At 41.3% G+C, this 21,779-nt stretch overlaps 1 protein-coding gene across 5 annotated transcripts in view; it reads left to right on the top strand.

The window, feature by feature from the left end:
- LOC140732139 (tensin-3-like) overlaps positions 1-21,779 on the top strand; it is a 434,552-nt gene that overhangs the window by 57,870 nt on the left and 354,903 nt on the right. The gene's annotated exons all lie outside the window — the stretch shown is intronic.

Here is a 21,779-nt window from a genome sequence, read left to right on the forward strand (position 1 = left end):
ATTTTTGAAAAACATTCTTTCTTTTGTCATAAACTTTCTGTTGGAACCTGTATCTTTGGGATTTTAGTTGCTTTATTTGGTGTTCCTTGTCTGATAGCATCTAGGTCAAGCATTGTCCTCCAAAGAAAGGTCCATACTATTCTTAATACAGATTAAGACTACTTCCTGCAAGGCTTTCCCAATTTCTTTCAACAAATAACAAAGCAGAGAACAGGAGGGAACGGACAAATCACTTAAGGAAGCATTGCGTGTAGGTGAGGTTACCTGTCTACATTACAAGCTGTAACCTCGCTCCAGTGCCAGCTACCTGTCCAGATTACTTTACTCTGGAGGGAAAAAAACAGACTTTTCAGTCATGAAGTGAAAGTTACGCAAGTAAGAAGTACTTGGATGTTCCATAAATATCTTCCTTTTGCCTTCTCAGATGTCTTCCATTTGGCAGCAATTATTTTCCCACATCTAGTGTGTGAGGTATAAGCTGAACATCTTGCTTGGAACAGATAATGCCAAAGGTGCAATAATTAATTGGATCTAGGGTTCATCTGAAAGGCTTTGTTTAAGAAAGCCCCTTTTAAGAGGCTGCCTATCCATTTGGGGTGATTTGAAAGTAAATCACTTATTTCTGATGTGCCACAACATTCCCTGGATTTGACAGTTTTCTGCAATCATTTTATAGCAACCATTTCACTTGAATATGATTAAAAACAATTGGAAAGAAAATGAATTTGCATTGTTATTGTGAAAATTTAGAGGCTAATTTTCTGTTGCTTGATTATTTCATAGGAATAATATTTAGAAATTTATGTCTTTATTTTGTAATGCCTGATTGACCCTCCTTTATATAAAGGAATGTAATCCTGATTTAGTCATCTTAAAGTGTAATTTTTTGCAGAATGATTTATGTCCCAAGTGAGCACACAACAATGTTGAGTATGAGAATTCCTATCACGTTTGTGCCAGAATGGTGAATACTTCCAGCAGTTCTCAGACAAAGGGGAGAGAAGAATTGACTGGAATGCACTTGTGCCTTGAATGATGTTAATTTCAATACTGAACAATCTACTTTTTCTTTAGTGGAGGGATGGGAGCCACTGCTCACAATGCACCAGTTAAATTTCAACTATTCTTTGAAGTTTAAGTGGAACAAGATTGCATTGCTTTCTTTGACCCGAAATACTTTTTGAGAGCAGACAGTAATTGGCTTGATAAAGTTGGGTTGAGGTGACACGCCTGTGTTATAGAACAGTGAAGCTTATTTTTAGACCTTAAGACATAGGTACGGAATTAGGCTATTCAGCCCATTGAATCTTCTCCACAATTCGATCATAACTGATTTATTTTCTCTTTCAACCCCTTTCTCCTGCCTTCTCTCTGTAACCTTTGATGTTCCTACTAATCCAGAACCTGTCAACCCCCACTTTAAATATACTCAATGTCTTGGTCTTCACAGTCAGCTGTGGCAATGAATTCCATGGATTCTAAACCCTCTGGCTAAAGAAATTGCTTCTCATCTCTAACTTAAAGGGACTTGCTTCTATTCTGAGGCTATGCCCTCTGGTCCTAGACCTCCCCACTATTGGAAACATTCTCTCCATATCCACTCTATCTAGGCCTTCCAATATTTGGTAGGTTTCAGTGAGACCCCCCCCCCCCCCCCTCATATTTCTAAGCTTCTGTAGTTTTGAACAGCTTTGGTTTCTTACCAATTGGTGCAAGTGGGAATTTCATTGCCCAATTAACTGGGTAGCATACATCAGCTGGTTTTAGTTTAGTGTGTGGGTAGAGTAAATTGGACTATTCCCAAGTGACCTTCAAGGATGCAAAGAGATGGACAGTGTATCCAGTTTTGCTGAAAAGAATCCTGAACAATCTATCATAAGAACAGTGTTTAAAATTCAACCAGTGGGAGATGTGGTAATGACGTTATCTGGGGAGACCTCTACAGGCAGGCAGAAGTATGGGAAGCTTCATAGCAGGTATTCAGTACAACCATTTTGAATTGATTCAGTGTTCTCAAACTACTGACCCAGAACAGCATAAAGTCTCAATCTCTTCGGCCCGGCAGTGAGGGATTTTGGCAGCATTGCATCTATTTTGATCATTCTTTTTATATGTGTTTCCATTTCAAGGCATCTCAGATTGAACCTGCTCGATTCCCTGCCGTTTACTGTGGGGTTGGCAGGACTGAAAAGTAATCATTATCCACTGGAATTCTGTAGTTTCCCTATAATCACCAGAGCTATATTTCCACAAAGAAGGGTGCTGTAGGTAATGTCCAGATGCAGTGGTGGTGGAATTCCAGTTAATCTGAAATGTGAGTTACCAGGGATATCCCACCCCATGTTGACCTAGCAGCCTGACTGCTTGTGTAGATGGTGTCATGTATGGATCATTCCTTTTAGAACAATGCCCCCGCCCCCCCCAGCACTACGTATTGATCTGTTGTCTGCGTATGCGCTGTTCTCCATGCTTGCGCATTGTTGTCAGAAAATATCACAAACTGCACCGACAGTTATGGGGCAACACAAAGGAATGTGTTAGTAACAGTCATAAAGACGTGCTGAATTTAAAGTGAAGATAATGTGGTGATGGCTTCAGTCGGGGATGATGACGAATTTGATAGCACCAATGAAGGCTGGGAGTTGTATATCAAGAGGATTGAACTTTATTGTAATGCGAATAGCATGGAGGAGCAAAAGAAAGCCCCTGCATCTCTTAGATTAATGGAGCCAAGAATATACAGTCTCTTATGCAACTTAATAACCTCCTGAGAAGCCAGCAAGCAAGTCCTTCAATGAAATAGTTACAATTTTACAAAATCACTTGAGCCCTAAACTGCTGAGAGATTTAGATTTTACAAAAGGAACCAGTCAAAAGATGAAAATATTGCAGAATTACGAACTTTCCCAGTACAGTGACTTCAGTGACGGACTTTCTGATGCATTCAGGGCAAGGCTTGTACGTGGCATGCATGGTCAAAATCTTCAATCGAGGCTACTGTCAAAAAGAGACCTAACCTTAGAATGGACATTGACCAAGTTAGAGACTTCAGCTAAGGATGCAGCAGAACTACAGAAAAAGAGGTTAGAATGTGAAATGCACAAAATGTCCCTGAATGGTGTGGAAAGCCTAGATGTTATTGATGTGGTAAATCCTCCCATGATGCAAATGACTGTTGGTTCAAAGAAAAAGTCTTCAGAAAATGTCAGAGACAAGGTCACACAGAGAGAAGTGTGCAAGGCAGACAACAAGCACAACCGAGTGAGAAATCTCAAACACAAAACTAAGCAAACGCATAAAGTTACCGAATGTAAAACAGAATCAGACAACATAGATACTGACAGGGTGAAATGTAATGCCTAGAACTGCATAGTATTACTGAAGCAGATCACAAAATCATCTGGATCGCATCTGGAATGGAAAATGGAGCTGGATACAGGGTCAGCTTTGTCCCTAATTCCAGAGGCTGACTACAACACTGTTTTCTAAGATACCATTAGGGAAGAGTTCAGTGATGCCAAAGACCAACACAGGTGAAAAAGTGTCTCCTAAAGGCAAACTGAAGGTAAATGTGATGTATTGCAGCCAAACACAGCAGTTACAGCTTTATGTATTGAAAAGTGGAGGACCAGCACTTTTCAGATGTGAATGGTTGAGAAAAATCCAACTAGGCTGCCACTCAATCATAGAAACAAAGAAAACCTACAGCACAATACAGGCCCTTCGGCCCACAAAGTTGTGCCAAACATGTCCCTACCTTAGCAAATACTAGAGTTACCCATAGCCCTCTATTTTTCTAAGCTCTATGTACCTATCCAAAGGTCTCTTAAAAGACCCTATTGTATTCGCCTCCACCACCGTTGCCGGCAGCCCAAATGGTAGCACTAACCAGAGCTGTCACAGTTGCTTCATGCTAATTGGAAGGTGTTTAAGAAGGAAATAGATAAACAGATCGAAGATTTGGCCAAAAGCTGTTTGGATGCCAATAAGTTCAAAATGCACCCTGACAGGCACCATTACACCTGTGGAAGTGGCTGCCATCACCATGGCAAAGAGTGTATATTGACTTTGCTGGGCCATTCATGGACTCCATGTTTCTGATTGCTGTGGATGCTCATTTGAAGTGGCCAGAGGTTATACTAATGAAGTCAATCACCTCAGCAAAGTTTGTCTCCACCCTGAGGACTATCTTACCCAGAAACGGCTTACCAGAACAGATTGTGAGTGAACAACAGATCGCAATACACATCAGAAGAATTCTGACTGCTCATGAAGAAAAATGGCATCAGACATTTCAAGTCAGTTCCTCACCACCCAGCAAAGAATGGGTTAGCTGAAAGGTTTATCCCAACTTTCAAGAAGTGGGGCTGATAAGGAGGACATTTTTCTACAGCACAAGGTGGACAACTTCCTTTTTGTGTATCAGAACTCTGTTCATGTGACGACAAATCCAAATCAAAATCAAAGCACCTGCAATGCTGTTCATGAACAGGAATCTGAGATCTCGTATAGACCTCCTGAAACCAGACCTTCGGAGGGAAGTACAGAATAAACAGTTCAGCCAGTTGATAAGTGAAGCAGCAAGGAGTGGACAGGAAGTCAGAGTGTGTGATTACTGAGAAGACAAATGGACACCTGGTAGGATAGCTACAAGAACTGGACCACTGATTTAGAGTGGATGTTGGAGATCAGACATGAAGATGCCATGTGGGGGAGATACTGGATACTCAACCGAGGAACACATCTGAGTCATTTGCATCCAACAAACCGGGCACATTACAGCCATTGGAAGTCAAAGCTTCTGTAAAAGCAAAAGAGAGGGCATGCAACAAAGCAAATGATAGTGGGAAGACAGAGAATTGGGAAGCTTTTAAAAGCGTACAGAGAGCAACTAAAAGAATCATTAGGATGGAAAAGATGAAATATGAAAGCAAGCTAGCAAACAATATCAAGAGCTTTTTCAAGTATGTAAAAAATAAAATAGATGACAGTGGATATTGAACCGCTAGAAAATGAGGCCGGAGAAATAATAACAGGGGACAAGGAGATGGCTGATGAACTAAATGAGTATTTTGCATCTGTTGTCACTGTGGAAAACACTAGCAGTATGTCAGATGTTGAAGGATGTGAGGGAGGAGAAGTGAGTGCAGTTATTATTACAAGAGAGAAGGTGCTCAAAAAGCTGAAAGACCTAAGGATACATAAGTCACCTGGACCAGGTGAATTGCACCCTAGGGTTCTGAAAGAGGTAGCGGTAGAGATAGTGAAGGCATTAGAAATGATCTTTCAAAAATCATTGGACTTGGGCATGGTGCCAGAGGATTGGAAAATTGCAAATGTCACTCCACTCTTTAAGAAAGGAGGAAGGCAGCAGAAAGTAAATTATAGACTACTTAGCCTTACCTCAGTGGATGGGAAGATGTTAGAGTCAATTGTAAAGGATGAGGTTATGGAGTACTTGGTAACACAGGACAAGACGGTACAAAGTCAGCATGGTTTCCTTAAGGGAAGATCTTGCCTGACGAACCTGTTGGAATTCTTTGAGGAGATTACAAGTAGGATAGATAAAGGAGATGCAGTGGATGTTGCATATTTGGACTTTCAGAAGGCCTTTGACAAGGTGCCACACATGAGGCTGCTTACCCAGTTAACAGCCCATGGTATTACAGGAAAGTTACTAACATGGTTAGAGCTTTGACTGATTGGTAGGAGGCAGTGAGTGGGAATAAAAGGCTCCTTTTTGGTTGTCTGCTAGTGACTAGTGGTATTCCACCGCTGTCAGTGTTGGGACCGCTTCTTTTTATGCTGTATATCAATGATTTATATGATGGAATAGATGGCTTTGTTGCAAAGTTTGCAGATGATACAAAGATTGGTGGAGGGGCAGGTAGTGTTGAGGAAACAGGTAGGCTGCAGAAGGACTTTAGACAGATTAGGAGAATGGGTAAGAAAGTGGCAAATGAAATACAGTGTTGGAAAATGCATGATTTATGTACTTTGGTAGAAAAAATAAATGTGCAGACTATTTTCTAAACGGAGAAAATCAAAAAATCTGAGATACAAAGGGACTTGGGAGTCCTTGTGCAGAACAACCTAGAGGTTAACTTGCAGGTTGAGTCAGTGGTGAGGAAGACAAATGGAATATCAGCATTCATTTCAAGAGATCTAGAATATAAGAGCAGGGATGTGATGCTGAGTCTTTATAAGGCACTGGTGAGGCCTCACCTTGTGTATTGTGAACAGTTCATCTTAGAAAAGATGTGCTGGCATTGGAGAAGGTCCAGAGGAGGTTCACAAGGATGATTCTGGAAATTAAAGGGTTATCATTTGAGAGATTTTTGATGGCTCTGAGTTAGTACTCGTGGGAATTTAGGGTGAGGGGGTGATCTCATTGAAACCTTTTGAATGTTGAAAGGCTTAGACAGAGTAGATGTGAAAAGGATGTTTCCCATGGTGGGGGAGTCTAAGACAAGAGGGTACAGTCTCAGTATAGGTTGTCCTTTTAAAACAGATGTAGAGAAATTTCTTTTGCCAAAGGGTGGTGAATTTGTTACCAGGCAGCTGTGGAGGCCTGATAATTGGGTGTGTTTAAGGCAGAGATTGACAGCTTCTTGATTGGACATGGCATCAAAGGTTATGGGGTGAAGGCCAGGGATTGGGGTTGAGGAGGACAGAAAGAGGATCAGCTGTGATAAATGGCAGAGCAGACTTGATGGGCCAAATGACCTAATTCTGCTCCTATGTCTTACGGTCTCATGACTTACCTGTCAGTGATGATCATGTCACTGACAGCAACGTAAGACATAAAACTGAGAACGTTGTCAAGACTCCTACCTAACCCAATGCCACTCCACAGGTCTAGCGGTGTGACAACAACTTTTCCATTGACAAGACACTTTCCAAAACCTGATGCCAATTTAGAAGCCCAGAGTGCCACCCAAAAGACTGAATCTTTAGAACTGTGAAGAAAGTTATGGACTGTTATTGTGGAAGTATATTTATTTGGAATATGAATTATGAAAGAGAAATTGAATGTTTTGTACATACATGGTTTTATGTTGCATTAATCTAAAGGGGGAGGAGGTATAATGTATGGATCTATTTCTTTTAGAGCAATGACCCCCCCCCCCCCCGCACCTCTTATTGATCTATTGTTTGAGCATGTGCATTGTTCCCTCTCTCTCTCTCTCTCGTTACAATGTGAATACACCAGTTAAAAACCATCTCCCGTGTGTGTGCTTTTATTTAATTGATATGTAGTTGTGCCCAAACACAACAGCTGGTATGGTTGCTTGTTCAAAGTTTGAAAAGGGCCTTGACCGTTGGATTTGGTGTTAGGTGGAGGGTCGGACCTCTGTCTGATCTGCCCATGCCCAGTGGATTTGGTGTAGCGTGGAGGGTTGGAACTCTGTCTGATCTGCAGTGGATTTGGTGTGGAGTGGAGGGTTGGAACTCTGATCTGCCCATGCCTAGTGATTTCCAGTCCTGAGCTCAAAAGCAGTTGCCAGTGCGTTTAACATTTTGAGGTTTGGAGGCATCATTTTGTTGAAGGCTGACAAGTTGGCCACTTTTAATGTTCAATAACTTTGCATGCCTTTGATTTGCAGATCTGGAGTCGTAGAACAGAACAACAGTAGAGTGCAGGACCAGAGCTCATGTGCCTCTGCTGACCATGATGCTAATCTAACCTAATGCCATCTGCCTGCTTGTGATTATATCCCTTCTTGCCTTGTCTGATAACATGTCTGTCTAAATGCCCCTTGGAAGTTGCTATCATATCTGCTTGACCAGACATTCCAGTGTATTTCAGGGATCTACCACCTTCTGTGCAAAACAAATCTTGCCATATTCCTCTGTTCCCTGGTATGTATCTACTGACCAGTGATACTTTACTTGACTTGTGTATATGTGGGTGGATATGTTTGGGCATCTTTCATGGTGTAATTGGCTTGGCTGAATATCTGCCCATTTGCTGTATTTCTTCCACAGTTAGCTTCATTGTGACATTTAAAAGAATTTAGAAATATCTCATTTTAACATTTATACCCAACCTGCATCAGCACTGTGATTGGATTAACCTTTGTAGCCATGATGCTTTCTACCACCATGAAGCCATGGCTACTAGAAGTGGAGTAGGCTGTAAGTAGGGCATTGACCTTGGGCATTATAGCCTGAAGCCCTCACCTATCCATTGCTCTGAAGACTTTTTTTATCATTATGTACTATCAGCAGAGCTTCACTGATATATCAGCAGATATTCACTGATCCCAGAAGTTACTAATCAACACACTTGTAACCATTAAACTCATTATAAAAATTGTTAAAACAAAAATAAAGACCTGCTTTTTCTGTATTTGAATATGAACTTCCTGTGAAATAAAGTTCGACAAGACAAAATATCTAATCATCATACACTCAGTGGCAACTATATTAGGTACACCTGTACCCCTGCTCAATAATGCGAAGACTTATCAGCCAATCATGTGGCAGAAGATCAGTGCATAAAAGTATACATTGGTCAAATTGTTGTTTAGTCCAAACATCAGAATGGGAATGAAATACAATCTAAATGATTTTGACCATGAAATTATTGTTGGTGCCAGATGGGGTAGTTTGAGTATCTCAGAAACTGCTAATCTCCTGGGATTTTCACATATAACAGTCTCTAGAGTGTACGGTGTGAAAAACAAAAAACAGGTGGTACCTAATGAAGTGGCCACCAAGTGTAATTAAAGTCAGTAATCCTTCTCATAATTGGGGCCATGCTTGAAGGTGTGAGGTGTGTTTCTGGCTTCTTAGCTTTGTAGCTTGTGGAATGCCCTTGGAGTTTGGTGATGTGGAATTGTTTAAGGGAATGGGTGAGGGCAAGGCAGAGGGAAGATAATATGGGAATCTAAGGCCATCTGCTGTGCTTGGAAAAAATAGAAAGGTTCACATCGTCAGAGGCTGAAAGATCATGGTGTTCAAAGGGACCTACGTGTTCCAATGGACAAATCAGTAGGAAGTAAAAAGTATTTGAAAATCATAAAAATGCAGATGAGATTTTTAAAAAAAATCAGAATATGCTGGAAACTGAAGATAAGGCATTGTCCAGGAAAAATAAACTAAGATTATGTTTCAGGCTGAAAATCAATCATCAGGACTTGGAAAGTGAGAAAGCAAAGATGAGAAAATCTGCTGATGCTGGAAATCACAGCCCCACACACAAAATGCTGGAGGAACTCAGCAGGTCAGGCAGCATCCATGGAAAACAGTAAACAGTCAATGTTTTGGGCAGAGTCATCTAGACTGAAAAAAAGATGAGAAGTTAGAGGAAGAAGGTACGGGAACGAAGAAATACAAGGTGGTAGGTGATAGACAAAGCCAGGAGAAGCTGAGGGTTCTGGAGAAGATGGGAAGCTGATAGGTGTCAGTTCTCATATTTTATCTCCTTACCTGCCTCTGGTGCTCCTCCCCTTCCCTTTCTTCTATGGTCTTCTGTCCTTTCCTATCAGATTTCCTGTTCTCTTGCCCTTTATCCCATTCAAATTCCCAGCTGTTAACTTCACTCCATCTCCCTCTGCCAGCTATCACCTACCACCTTGTACTACTCCTCCCCCTCCCCTCCTCACCTTCTTACTCTGACTTCTCTTCCTTTCCAGTCCTGCTGAAGGGTCTTGGCCAGACACGTTGCCTTTTTAAAGAGCAAACACGAGGAAATCTGCAGATGCTGGAAATTCGAACAACACACACAAAATGCTGGTCGAACACAGCAGGCCAGGCAGCATCTGTAGGGAGAAGCGCTGTCAACGTTGCCTGTTTACTCTTTTCCATAGATGCCCCCTGGCATGTTGAGTTCCTCCAGCATTTTGTGTGTGTTGTAGGTGAGAAAACAAGGTAATTTTAAATTGTAAAGAAGGTGAAGGTCAAAGGAAATAGTTTTAAAATGGTGTGGGAAGGACAAGAGTCCAGTGATGATGCCAGTGTTTATGGAGTTGACTGGTATATTGAGAAATGAGGAGAGGGAAAAGAAAAAGATGGTGAGAAAGGAATTGTTGGAAATGTCCAAAACATCATTGATAAAGCTTTCTATTTCCTTTTGGTTTGGGGTTTTGGCACTTAAGCAGCCTATTTTCTCTCTTTCCCAGATCTGGTGCAGAACATTGACCTGAAATGTTAACTTGTTTTTTTTTTCTGCAGACACTGCTTGACCTGCTAAATGTTTCCAGCATTTTATGTTTTTAATCAAAGCAAACCATGTTCTTGCCTGTTATTACTAGGAGATGTGGATGAAACTCATTTTGCTCCAATGATGTACAAAGTCATGGTGGGACTTCATCTGGAATATTATATACAGATGTGCTTTCCTTACCCAAGGAAGGACATATTTGTGATTGAGGGTGTGCAACAAGGTTCACCAGATTGATTTCAGTGATATTGTGTTTCCCATCAAAGGTAAGATGAATCCGACTCGGCTGTAATAAGAGTAAGTTAAGTTTCTTACTGGTGCAGATTTATTGTTATCATTGCCGATAAAACCATTTATGTTTATTTATGTCAGTCATATTTTTATTGGTATGCAGTATCATACTAGATGCTTTTACTCTCTGGGATTGGGTTTGTAGTTTATAGAATTTGTAAGAATGATCTCATTAAATTGTATGAAATTCTTAAACAAAGTTTGACAAGATAAATGTCATTCAAGCCATGAGCAGAGAGATCTTCACCCAGAGTAGTGAATCTTTGCATTTCTCTACATGTGAAGGCTTAGTCACTGACTATGTTCATCAGACTTTGCGTGCCATTACTTGTTATAAGACAAAACCGAACAGAATAAAAGGCAGCTTCACTCCCCGACAACCCTAGCATCTTATATGCCCTCTTTGAAAGGAAAAAATAACACAACACCTGTGTGAATCTCTGTAGCATCTGGCAACACTGGCTTAGGGGCCAATGTCTGAATGTCTTTCAAGAGGCTGACTCCTTGACAGTGCCTGAGTAAGGATCTGGCTCCTCTGCAGTCTGCCTGCTGCTACAATATGGCTACAGATGGCTGTCCACTCTGCTTTGGAGCACTTAGACAACTGCAGGACATATTACAATACTGTTTATTGATTATAGCTTAGTGTTCCATCATTCCCTCAGTACTTCAGAGCTGGAACTCTGTACTCTCCTCTACAATTGGATGTGTGACTTCTTTATCGGGAGACCACAGTCAATACAGATCAGTAATAACAGTTCTTCATGATTATCACACAGGTGCACTTCAAAGATGTATGCTTAGCCCAGAATCAGTTTTATTATCACTTATATGATGTGAAATTTACTGTTTTGTGGTAGCAGGACAGTGTAGAAGATATAAAATGACCATAAATTACAAAATAAATAGTACAATGAAGGATCAACAAGTTAGTGTTCATAGATTCATGGTCAATTCAGATGTCTGATGATTCTATTTTCTCCATATTCATAACTGTGTGGCTAAGCGCAACTCAAACACCATCTATAGATACGCTGCTGACATCATTGTTGTTGGTAAAATCTCAGCCGGAGCTGAGCAGGCATACAGCTGTGAGATAGATTGACTGGTTGCGTGGTGCTCAAGCACAAAACCTCACAGTTAAAGTCAGCAATTCCAAGGACCTGACTGTGCTCTATGGGAAAGGGAAGTCAGGAGGAGGGTCTCTCCTGGGCCCAACACGTTGATACAGTAAGGACGAAGACCTACCATTGTTCTGCTTCTTTGGGAAATTGAGGAGATCTGGTGTGTCACCAAAGACTCCTACAAATTTCTGTAGATGATTCTGCAGATTGTTCTGGCTGGATGTGTCATGCCCTGATATTGAACCTCCAATGCATAGGATTGCAAGAGGCTGGATTGCATTTCACAGCATGTGTTGGTGATAAATCTGATTCAAATTCGTCAATTAGTTTTTTTTAGCTTTTTATTCAATGGAGGAAAATGGATTTAGAGTAGGAAAGATCAGCCGCAATCTTAATGAATGGTGGCAAATCCATGAGGGAGTAATTGGCCTATTTCTATTGTTTGGATTTACTGTTTTTTTTGTAATTTTTTTTATTGAAGTTCATCATCAAACAAACATTTCCATAAGATGTATTTCAGACATTGTACATATATATCATATAATCATATATATCACAAATCTCCACAAAGTATTTATCTGAGGTACACACTTATAGAAAAGAGTGGAAAGAAAAAACAAGCAAAAGGAAAGAACTATGTACAAGTAGGGAGTGATCTTTTTTTTTACAACAGATTGATTGATTTGTGAGAATAAAATCAGGCCTATGAGGCATTATGTAGTTAAACCATTTTTCCCAGTATGAGTCAAATTGTTCCAAATTGGATAAAATTCTCTTACGTTTGATTGGATTTGATAGCCCATTGACATTAAAATAAATGAATTTTACCTTGTCCTTAGCCATCTGTATTTATCTGTCAATGTATCATTGAAATTAGAATAAAACTTAATCGATCTACTCTCTGAACAAATAAATACCAAGAAACTCAAATAATAACAAAAATGGCAATGAACGTGTGATTCCAAGGCTGAGGGCTTTAGTAAATGACCCTGCGTTGAGCTAGAGGAAATGTCTAGCTGTGGGGGATAATCCCTCCTACTTGTGAGTTGAGGGCCCCCATTGCAGTATTCATAAAAGTCAGTGAACAAATCTATTACACAGAAATGATTTCCCTGTGTACTCCTATATATACATACACACACACATATGCACACACACAAACACACATATATATATACACACACACACATATATTACATACATATATATTCTCATTTTGGTGGGGAAAAGGGAGTAAGTGAGCGAATAAAGAATAACAACTGAGTAATATAAAATCCACATTATAATAAGTATTTCTCGAGTTAGGTATATCACCGTGTACTTTTGCTTCCGTTTAGCTTCCCAACATTTTTAAAGTTAGCCAAACCTTATGGCTCTTCTGAAGGGGGTGAGGACTGTCTTTGGGGAAACTCCTGGTCTCTTCCTGATATACTTCTCACGTCCTCCTCCCATCTCCTGCCTTCTCGATTCTCGCACTATTTCTCAAGCGGAGTGGGATAATTCCTCAGCCAGGCTTTCCCTCCTTTTGGTCACGCTGACGGGCAACCCTCTGGCCTTCATGTCTGGTCGCCTCTTCCACTGTCTGGTACAACCGTGTCCCATTGTCATAAAACACTCGAAGTTTAGCAGGGTATGGAGTTTGAAATCTAATCTTTTTTTGCTTTAGTACTCGCTTTACTTCAGAGTATTCTTTGCGTTTCTGCAGGACCGCGAGGGGGGGTAATCTTGGTCGAAATATATTAATTTATCGTTGAAAACCACTCTCTTACCCCAGGCCCTTCGTAGAATCTCCGCCTTGGTGCTCTACCGAAGGAATTTAATTATTATTGAATGTGGCTTTCTATCCCGGGTAGGTTTCGGGACGAGCACACGATGCGTTCTTTCGACTTCCAGCTTCATAGCCAAGGGAAAATCCAGCGCGTCCCGCAGTAACTTTCCAACAAACTCCGTCATAGACGGGCCCTCCGCTCCGTCGGGAAAGTTGTAGATTCTGATGTTTTTCCGCTGTGATCTTCCCTCCAGGTCAAGCAGTTTACCTTCTTGGTGATGTAATATTTTTGTTGTCTTACTCAGTATCCGTTCCATGTTTTGAACACGATCTTCCACCTTCTCAATGCGAGTCTCTGCCACCTCTATTATTTGATTGACGCTGGCGAGCTCTGACTTAATATCACGGAGCTGCTGTTTTATATCTTTCTGGAACTCCATTATCTCTTTAAGGATTTCGAACATATTCGCTGCTTCTCCTGAACGAGGCCCAGCTTCTGCCTCGCTAGCACGCAGTTGGGTCGGAGAGCCGCTCGCTGAACTCCTCTGGGTTGCAGGCTCCGCAGTGTCGCTTTTTTTATTTTCATTCCTTTTCCCCGCTCTTGCCCCTCTTTTCAGTTCAAATATTTTTTGAAAAATATTATATTTGATGGGTTAACGGGGCTTAATACGCATTTTTCCGGAGGAGCTAGTGACTTAAGCTGCCATTCTCGACGATGACGTCACCGGAAACCACATTTGTTTGGATTTTCTGAATGAGTTCAAGGTAGTGCCAATGGTCATGCACTTACCTTGATCTCATTCAGAAAATGAACTCTAGTGTCTTTCCTGCTGTTGTCAATTTTCTGTGTCCCATTGTATTTTGAGATGATCAGTGAATTTATATTTGATAGTTGGAATTTCCAAAGCAAATTTCTTGAGAATCATGGCTATGGGTCTGAAAAACATTCATGCTTTTCTCTGGAAGTATTTATTTTAAAAACAAATGGGCTGGTAGTGAAATGTTGCACTTGTAGAATATTAAACTGCTAGACTTTTTAGTGTGGTTGAATGTTAATGTTCTTTCCCTCTGGGTAATATAAGTGATTTGATGAATATTTACAGATGTGGGAACAGAAGCAGCACTATACAATACATGAATAAAGTGTTATAACTGGAGCCTATGAGGTCTTGTGTTCAAGTAAATCAGCAACGTTTCTCTCATTTTGAAATCCGGGAGGAATAGTTAAACTTAATCTGACAAATTCAAGAAAAGTAATGTGGTGTGCTGAAAATTAGTTTTTCTTTCTTTAGCAGCACTGGTTGACTAAGAATACTGTGCGTAATGAGATGCAAGAATGGATTTTTTTAAAATCTTATTTTCTTCATCTGAATTAAATCTTCAGATTATTAAATAGGAAGGTATAGTTGTCAGAAAGCGTTCTTTGTCATGGACACCAGTGAGAAAGACAAACTCGGACAGCCTAGTTTATGAACTGTCACCTAAACTAATCTTGTTCTTGGTTATCTAGCCCACACATCCATTGATTACACCAGCAAGTTTGGAGCCATGATGTCATGGAACACTAGAACAGACCCATCAGCCCACTAAATTCATGCTGATTATTAACTTCTATTACATTAATCCAACATTAATCCCATTTTATTCTTCTGCCTCCACATCCTCCCCCAAGATCCCAACACTTATCTATTCACTGGGGGTAATTTACATTGGTCAATTAACCCACCAACCCACATTTGTTGGGATACGGGAGGGAAATGGAACACCCTGAGGAAACTGACATGGTTGCATTATTGGACATGGGTGGCTGGAGATTTGAGGCACCATGCTCCCTGTTTGGTTAGGAATGTTGGTAATTGCAGTTAGCAATCACAGAGCAGTCCTGGCTTTGAAATATTTTCCATTGTTCAAAGTTCTATCTGAAATCTATCATAATTATTCAGCTGTGATAATATCTCAGAAAGGCTATGGGAATTATTGAATGAACTCCACTGTTGAGTTAAAGGTCATAAGCACATGGCTTCAGATCTATTTCACCAGTCCATCTCAAGGTAGACTGCAGTCGTTACAGCCCTATCATGTGGTCGATGTTTAAGAATCTCTTGCAGGATGTTAGGGATAAATTTGTCCTGGTGAGGAAGATAAAGAATGGTAGGGTGAAGGAAGCATGGGTGACAAGTGAGGTGGAAAATCGATTCAGGTGGAAGAAGGCAGCATACATGAGGTTTAGATTGCAAGGATCAGATGGGTCTATTGAGGAATATAGGGTAGCAAGAAAGGAGCTTAAGAAGGGGCTGAGAAGAGCAAGAAGGGGGCATGAGAAGGCCTTGGCGAGTAGGGTAAAGGAAAACCCCAAAGCATTCTTCAATTATGTGAAGAACAAAAGGATGACAGGAGTGAAGGTAGGACCGGTTAGAGATAAAAGTGGGAAGATGTGCCTGGAGGCTGTGGAAGTGAGCGAGGTCCTCAATGAATTCTTCTCTTCGGTATTCACCACTGAGAGGGAACTTGATGACGGTGAGGACTATATGAGTGAAGTTGATGTTTTGGAGCATGTTGATATTGAGGAAGAGGAGGAGTTGAAGTTGTTAAAATACATTAGGACGGATAAGTCCCTGGGTCCTGAAGGAATATTCCCCAGGCTGCTCCACGAGGCAAGGGAAGAGATTACTGAACCTCTGGCTAGGATCTTTATGTCCTTGTTGCCCACGGGAATGGTATCGGAGGATTGGAGGGAGGCGAATGTTGTCCCCTTATTCAAAAAAGGTGGTAGGGATAGTCCAGGTAATTACAGACCAGTGAGCCTTACGTCTGTGGTGGGAAAGCTGTTGGAAAAGATTCTTAGAGATAGGATCTATGGGCATTTAGAGAATCATGGTCCAATCAGGGACAGTCAGCATGGCTTTGTGAAGGGCAAATCGTGCCTAACAAGCCTGATAGAGTTCTTTAAGGAAGTGACCAGGCATATAGATGAGGTTAGTGCAGTGAATGTGATCTACATAGATTTTAGTAAGGCATTTGACAAGGTTCCACATGGTAGGCTTATTCAGAAAGTCAGAAGGCATGGGATCCAGGGAAGTTTGGCCAGGTGGATTCAGAATTGGCTTGCCTGCAGAAGGCAGAGGGTTGTGGTGGAGGGAGTACATTCAGATTGGAGGGTTTTTACTAGTGGTGTCCCACAAGGATCTGTTCTGGGACCTCTACTTTTTGTGATTTTTATTAACGACCTGGATGTGGGGGTAGAAGGGTGGGTTGGCAGGTTTGCAGACGACACAAAGGTTGGTGGTGTTGTAGATAGTGTAGAGGATTGTCAAAGATTGCAGAGAGACATTGATGGGATGCAGAACTGGGCTGAGAAGTGGCAGATGGAGTTCAACCCGGAAAAGAGTGAGGTGGTACACTTTGGAAGGACAAACTCCAAGGCAGAGTATTAAGTAAATGGCAGGATACTTGGTAGTGTGGAGGATCCACAGATCCATGAAAGTTGCCTCACAGATAGATAGGGTAGTTAAGAAAGCTTATGGGGTGTTAGCTTTCATAAGTCGAGGGATAGAGTTTAAGAGACGCGATGTAATGATGCAGCTCTATAAAACTCTAGTTAGGCCACACTTGGAGTACTGTGCCCAGTTCTGGTTGCCTCACTATAGGAAGGATGTGGAAGCATTGGAAAGGGTACAGAGGAGATTTACCAGGATGCTGCCTGGTTTAGAGAGTATGGATTATGATCAGAGATTAAGGGAGCTAGGGCTTTACTGTTTGGAGAGAAGGAGGATGAGAGGAGACATGATACAGGTGTACAAGATATTAAGAGGAATAGACAGAGTGGACAGCTAGCAGCTCTTCCCCGGGGCACCACTGCTCAGTACAAGAGGACATGGCTTTAAGTTAAGGGGAGGGGAGTTCAAGTGGGATATTAGAGGAAGGTTTTTCACTCAGAGAGTGGTTGGTGCGTGGAATGCACTGCCTGAGTCAGTGGTGGAGGCAGATACACTGGTGAAATTTAAGAGACTACTAGACAGGTATATGGAGGAATTTAAGGTGGGGGGTTCTATGGGAGGCAGGGTTTAAGGGTCAGCACAACATTGTGGGCCGAAGGGCCTGTAATGTGCTGTACTATTCTATGTTCTATGTTACAGGATATTACTCAAACCTATCTTCAGAGCATTGCAAATACTACCAGAGCCTCAATGTATTTTGGTGATGTTGTTTAATAGTGTATGAATCTTGTGAAATTTTGCATTTTGTTGAATTCTGTTCAATGGAAGGATGATAGGCCATCCCACCTTCATTGTCCTTAGAAAATGATTCTCACAAGATTTTGCTTTGAAATTCCTGTGTGTTCAGCTTCTGACTGGGGCATGTGGTTTGGGAGAGAATGGCATGGCCTTGGTTGCACTTGTAAGGGTGTTGGAGTTTTTCTGAGAATTTATGTTTAAAAGAACAACTGCTTACCAGAAGTTTTGAAAAGTACAAAATATAACTAATAATACCATTCTATGGACTCTCTGTTCTGGAATCAAAGTCTCATTTCCCCACTCTCGGCATTCATCCCCCCCATCCCTCCCCACCGACCTCCCTCCAGGCACTCATCCCTGCAAACGGAAGAAGTGCTACACCTGCCCCCACACTTCTTCCCTCACCACCATCCCAGGCCCCAGACAGTCCTTTCAAGTGAGGCACCACTTCACCTGCGAGTCAACTGGGGTGATATACTGTATCCGGTGCTCCCGATGTGGCCATTTATACGTTGGGGAGACCCACTGCAGACTGGGAGACCGTTTCGCCGAACACCGGCGCTCAGTCCTCCAGCAGTGGCGGGATCTCCCTGTTACCACACACTTCAATTCCACAGACCACTCCCACTCCGATATGTCTGTCCATGGCCTCCTCTATCGTCAAGATGAGGCCACATGCAGGTTGATGGAGCAATACCTTATCTCCAGCCTAGGTAGCCTCCTACCTGCCAGCATGAACATTCAACTCACAGACCTCCATTGATACCCCTGCCCCCCCTACCCCATCCCTATCTATAATTTTAGTTTGGTTCTCTTTCTCTCTCTATCCCCCCCTCACTATAATCTCCCCCAGCCCTACCTTTCTTTCTCTTTTATTTCCCATAATTCTCCGCCTTCCCCCAGCCCATTTCCCTCCAGCCTATCACTTCCCAGCTCTCTACTTCATCCCTCCCCCCACTTCTTATTCCCCCTCGACCATCCCATGTTACTTCACTCCTGATGAAGGGTTTTGGCTCGAAATGTCGTCACTACCTCCTCCCATAGATGCTGTCTGGCCTGCTGAGTTCTGCCAGCATTTTGTGTTTTTATTTATTTCCACATTTGCAGATTCACTCGTGTTGCTCATTTATTGAAGCGTTTTTGGGAATGGAATAGCTGAAATTAATTTTGTTTTCTAAAAGTGGTTTTCGTTGTTGTAAGGAATGCTTTTGTAAAAAGTGAGCAATTTATCTAGTTACAGAGAGGTAGGAGGAATGTGTTCCGAAATGCTAAATGTTTTTATCACCTTTTTGAATTGACGTTGTTTCTTGCATCCTTCACATACACGAGAAAAATCTTTACGTTACGCCTCCATCTAAATGTGCAACGTACAATTTATAGTACTTTGTAATAAATAGTATGTACAACAGTACAGTCAGTATAGCCTAGAAATACAATTGTATCAGTGTGTATTAATCAGTTTGACGGCCTGGTGGAAGAAGTTGTCCTGGAGGCTGTTGGTCCTGGCTTTACTGCTGTGGTACCGTTTCCCAGATGGTAGCAGCTGGAACAGTTTGTGGTTGGGGTGACTCAGGTTCCAATGACCCTTCGGGCCCTTTTAATGCATCTGTCTCTGTAAATGTCTTGAATCATGGGAAGTTCACAACTACAGATGCACTGGGCTGTCTGCACCACTCTCTGCAGAGTCCTGCGATTAAGGGAAGTACAGTTCCCATACCAGGCTGTGATGCAGCCAGTCAGGATGCTCTCAATTGTGCCCCTGTAGAAAGTTCTTAGCATTTGGGGACTGGTGCGAAATGTCTACAACTGTCTGAGGTGAAAGAGGCGTTGTTGTGCTTTTTTCACCACACAGCCAGTGAGACCACGTGAGATCCTTGGTGATGTTTATGCCGAGGAACTTAAAGCTGTTCACCTCTCAACCCCAAATCCATTGATGTCAATAGGGGCAAGCCTGTCTCCATTCCTTCTGTCGTCCACAGCCAGCTCCTTTGTTTTTGTGACATTGAGGGAGAGGTTGTTTTCTTGACTACACTGTGTCAGGGTGATGAATTCTTCTCTGTAGGCTGCCTCATTATTATTTGAGATTAGGCCAATCAACGTAGTGTCGTCAGCAAATTTAATTAGCAGATTGGAGCTGTGGGTGGCAACGCAGTCATGGGTATAGATAGAGTAAAGGAGGGGCTTAGGACACAGCCCTGAGGGGCTCCTGTGTTGAGGGGCAGAGGTGAGGGAGCCCACTCTTACCACTTGTCGGTGATCTGACAGGAAGTCCAGGATCCAGCTGCTCAAGACAGGGTGAAGGCCAAGGTCTCTGAGCTTATTGTCAAGTCCAGAGGGAATTATGGTGTTGAATGCTGAACTGTAGTCCAAGAGCAGTATTCTCACATAAGTATTCCTCTTCTGATGTGTGTGTAGGCTGTGGTTATTGAGTCATCTGTCGACTGGTTGTGAAATATTGCTGGTTTTATCCATATTGGATAAAACCAACATTATGATAACTGTGTGTGTGTGTGTGTGTCTCTCTCTCTGTCCATTTTTAGCCAATAACTTTAAACTTCTGAAGTAAGGTATTCATGATTCACTGTAATCTTAGAAGCTTAACTATAACTAGTTTCATTGTGACTCTGTTTTCCATAAATGATTGATGTGAGGAATGATTTAGGTTACGTTCTCACTCTTTAATGCAAAAATAGTACAAAGTGGTTATTCTAATTTTAGGAAATTGTCATGCTTTTACTTAAATGGCTGTAATTAGTTGAAATGTTAAGCTTGGCAGTGATTGTGATTATCCCATATACCAGTATATGCAATCTGATCGTCTTTGTATATGTGGCAGTTTTCCAGAAGCGCTGCTGGGAAATTTGGCTCCAAAAGAATAAAGACAAAATTAATATGTATCGATTTTAAACTTGATCTGTCTTTTATATGATGTTGGTTAAATCATGCAAAATTGATTGATTGCTTATGTTTTTTTTGGTGTGTTTATTTTACACAAGTTGCTGGGTAGGCTTACATTAAGGGAATTTTTGTTATAAAATGGTATTGCTTCTATGTAAGTGAGTAGATATACAATTCATACTTTGTACAACGCACTTTATAGGCTCTGTCCATTTGCACATTGTGTGCAAAGGAAGTTAGGTAGGGGAGGCATTGCTGAGAAAATTTCTTTCATACGTCCTTTACATAGTTGCTCCACTTGGATGTGTACCACAGTTCATAGTCCTGGATCCTGCAGTTTGCTGGTCAGCAGCAGGCGATCTTGCATTGTTCCCTCTGCGATTTTAAAAAAAAATCGTCTTGCGGCTCGTGATGACAGTTTTTGTTTAACTCAACATTCTTAACCATGGGAAAGGGGTTGTGCTAGTGATCTAATTAACTTAAATCAGTTACAGTCTTGTGAGGATTATTGGGGTAAACATTAAGACAAGAGCAACATGTATTTATTGTTCCAACTTTGAACTACCTCTTGAACTCCCGTCCTGCTGTGTTTTTTAATTATTTGTTGCATCAGGAATGCTTTTCATAATTAATGTAGTGTTCCTATGACAGGGCTTTGAAAAGTCAATTAATTACCTCAAAGAGCATTTGTAAAAGAACTAAGGTCTTAATTGCATACTTGTTTGTTTACCGTGTTGTATTTGATTTGTTTTTTTGTATACAGGAAATAGTCTTTTATCGTGTTATCTCAAATTTACTGAAGATTAAGTAATGGAGCCTACATTAATTTTCCTTGTGTTTCATTCTGCTTGCCTACAGTTCTTAAAAACTGCAGGGAACTGGTGATATGCAAACATAATTAGTGACCAGCAAAGATTTGCTTATTGATTTACCTTTATGAAATCTCATTTTAATAGTGTTATTTGAACCCACATTGAGCAGATGGGCCTCATTTCCTGATATTTGAGCTGTTCTTAACTTCAGCCAGAGCTGGTCTGGATTTCATTAAAAAGACCCCCTGAAGGCATCTTTGCAAATTCCAGAAATAATACCATTTTAGCTTACAAGGATAAATACTTAAATGCAGACAATTTCGTGAATAACAGGAATAAATATGAAATAAGCAGTTGCAGGTGACATTAACCAAACATTGCGTATGTGGAATATTTAAGTAAGTAGTGAACATTAGGCTGATGCAGTATACGAGAGGATGTGTCTTTGGTAAAACAAATTCATTTTGATCTCATATGGAGTTA

The sequence above is a fragment of the Hemitrygon akajei genome, chromosome 8 (genome assembly GCF_048418815.1).
Source record: "Hemitrygon akajei chromosome 8, sHemAka1.3, whole genome shotgun sequence".
Taxonomy (NCBI): Eukaryota; Metazoa; Chordata; class Chondrichthyes; order Myliobatiformes; family Dasyatidae; genus Hemitrygon; species Hemitrygon akajei.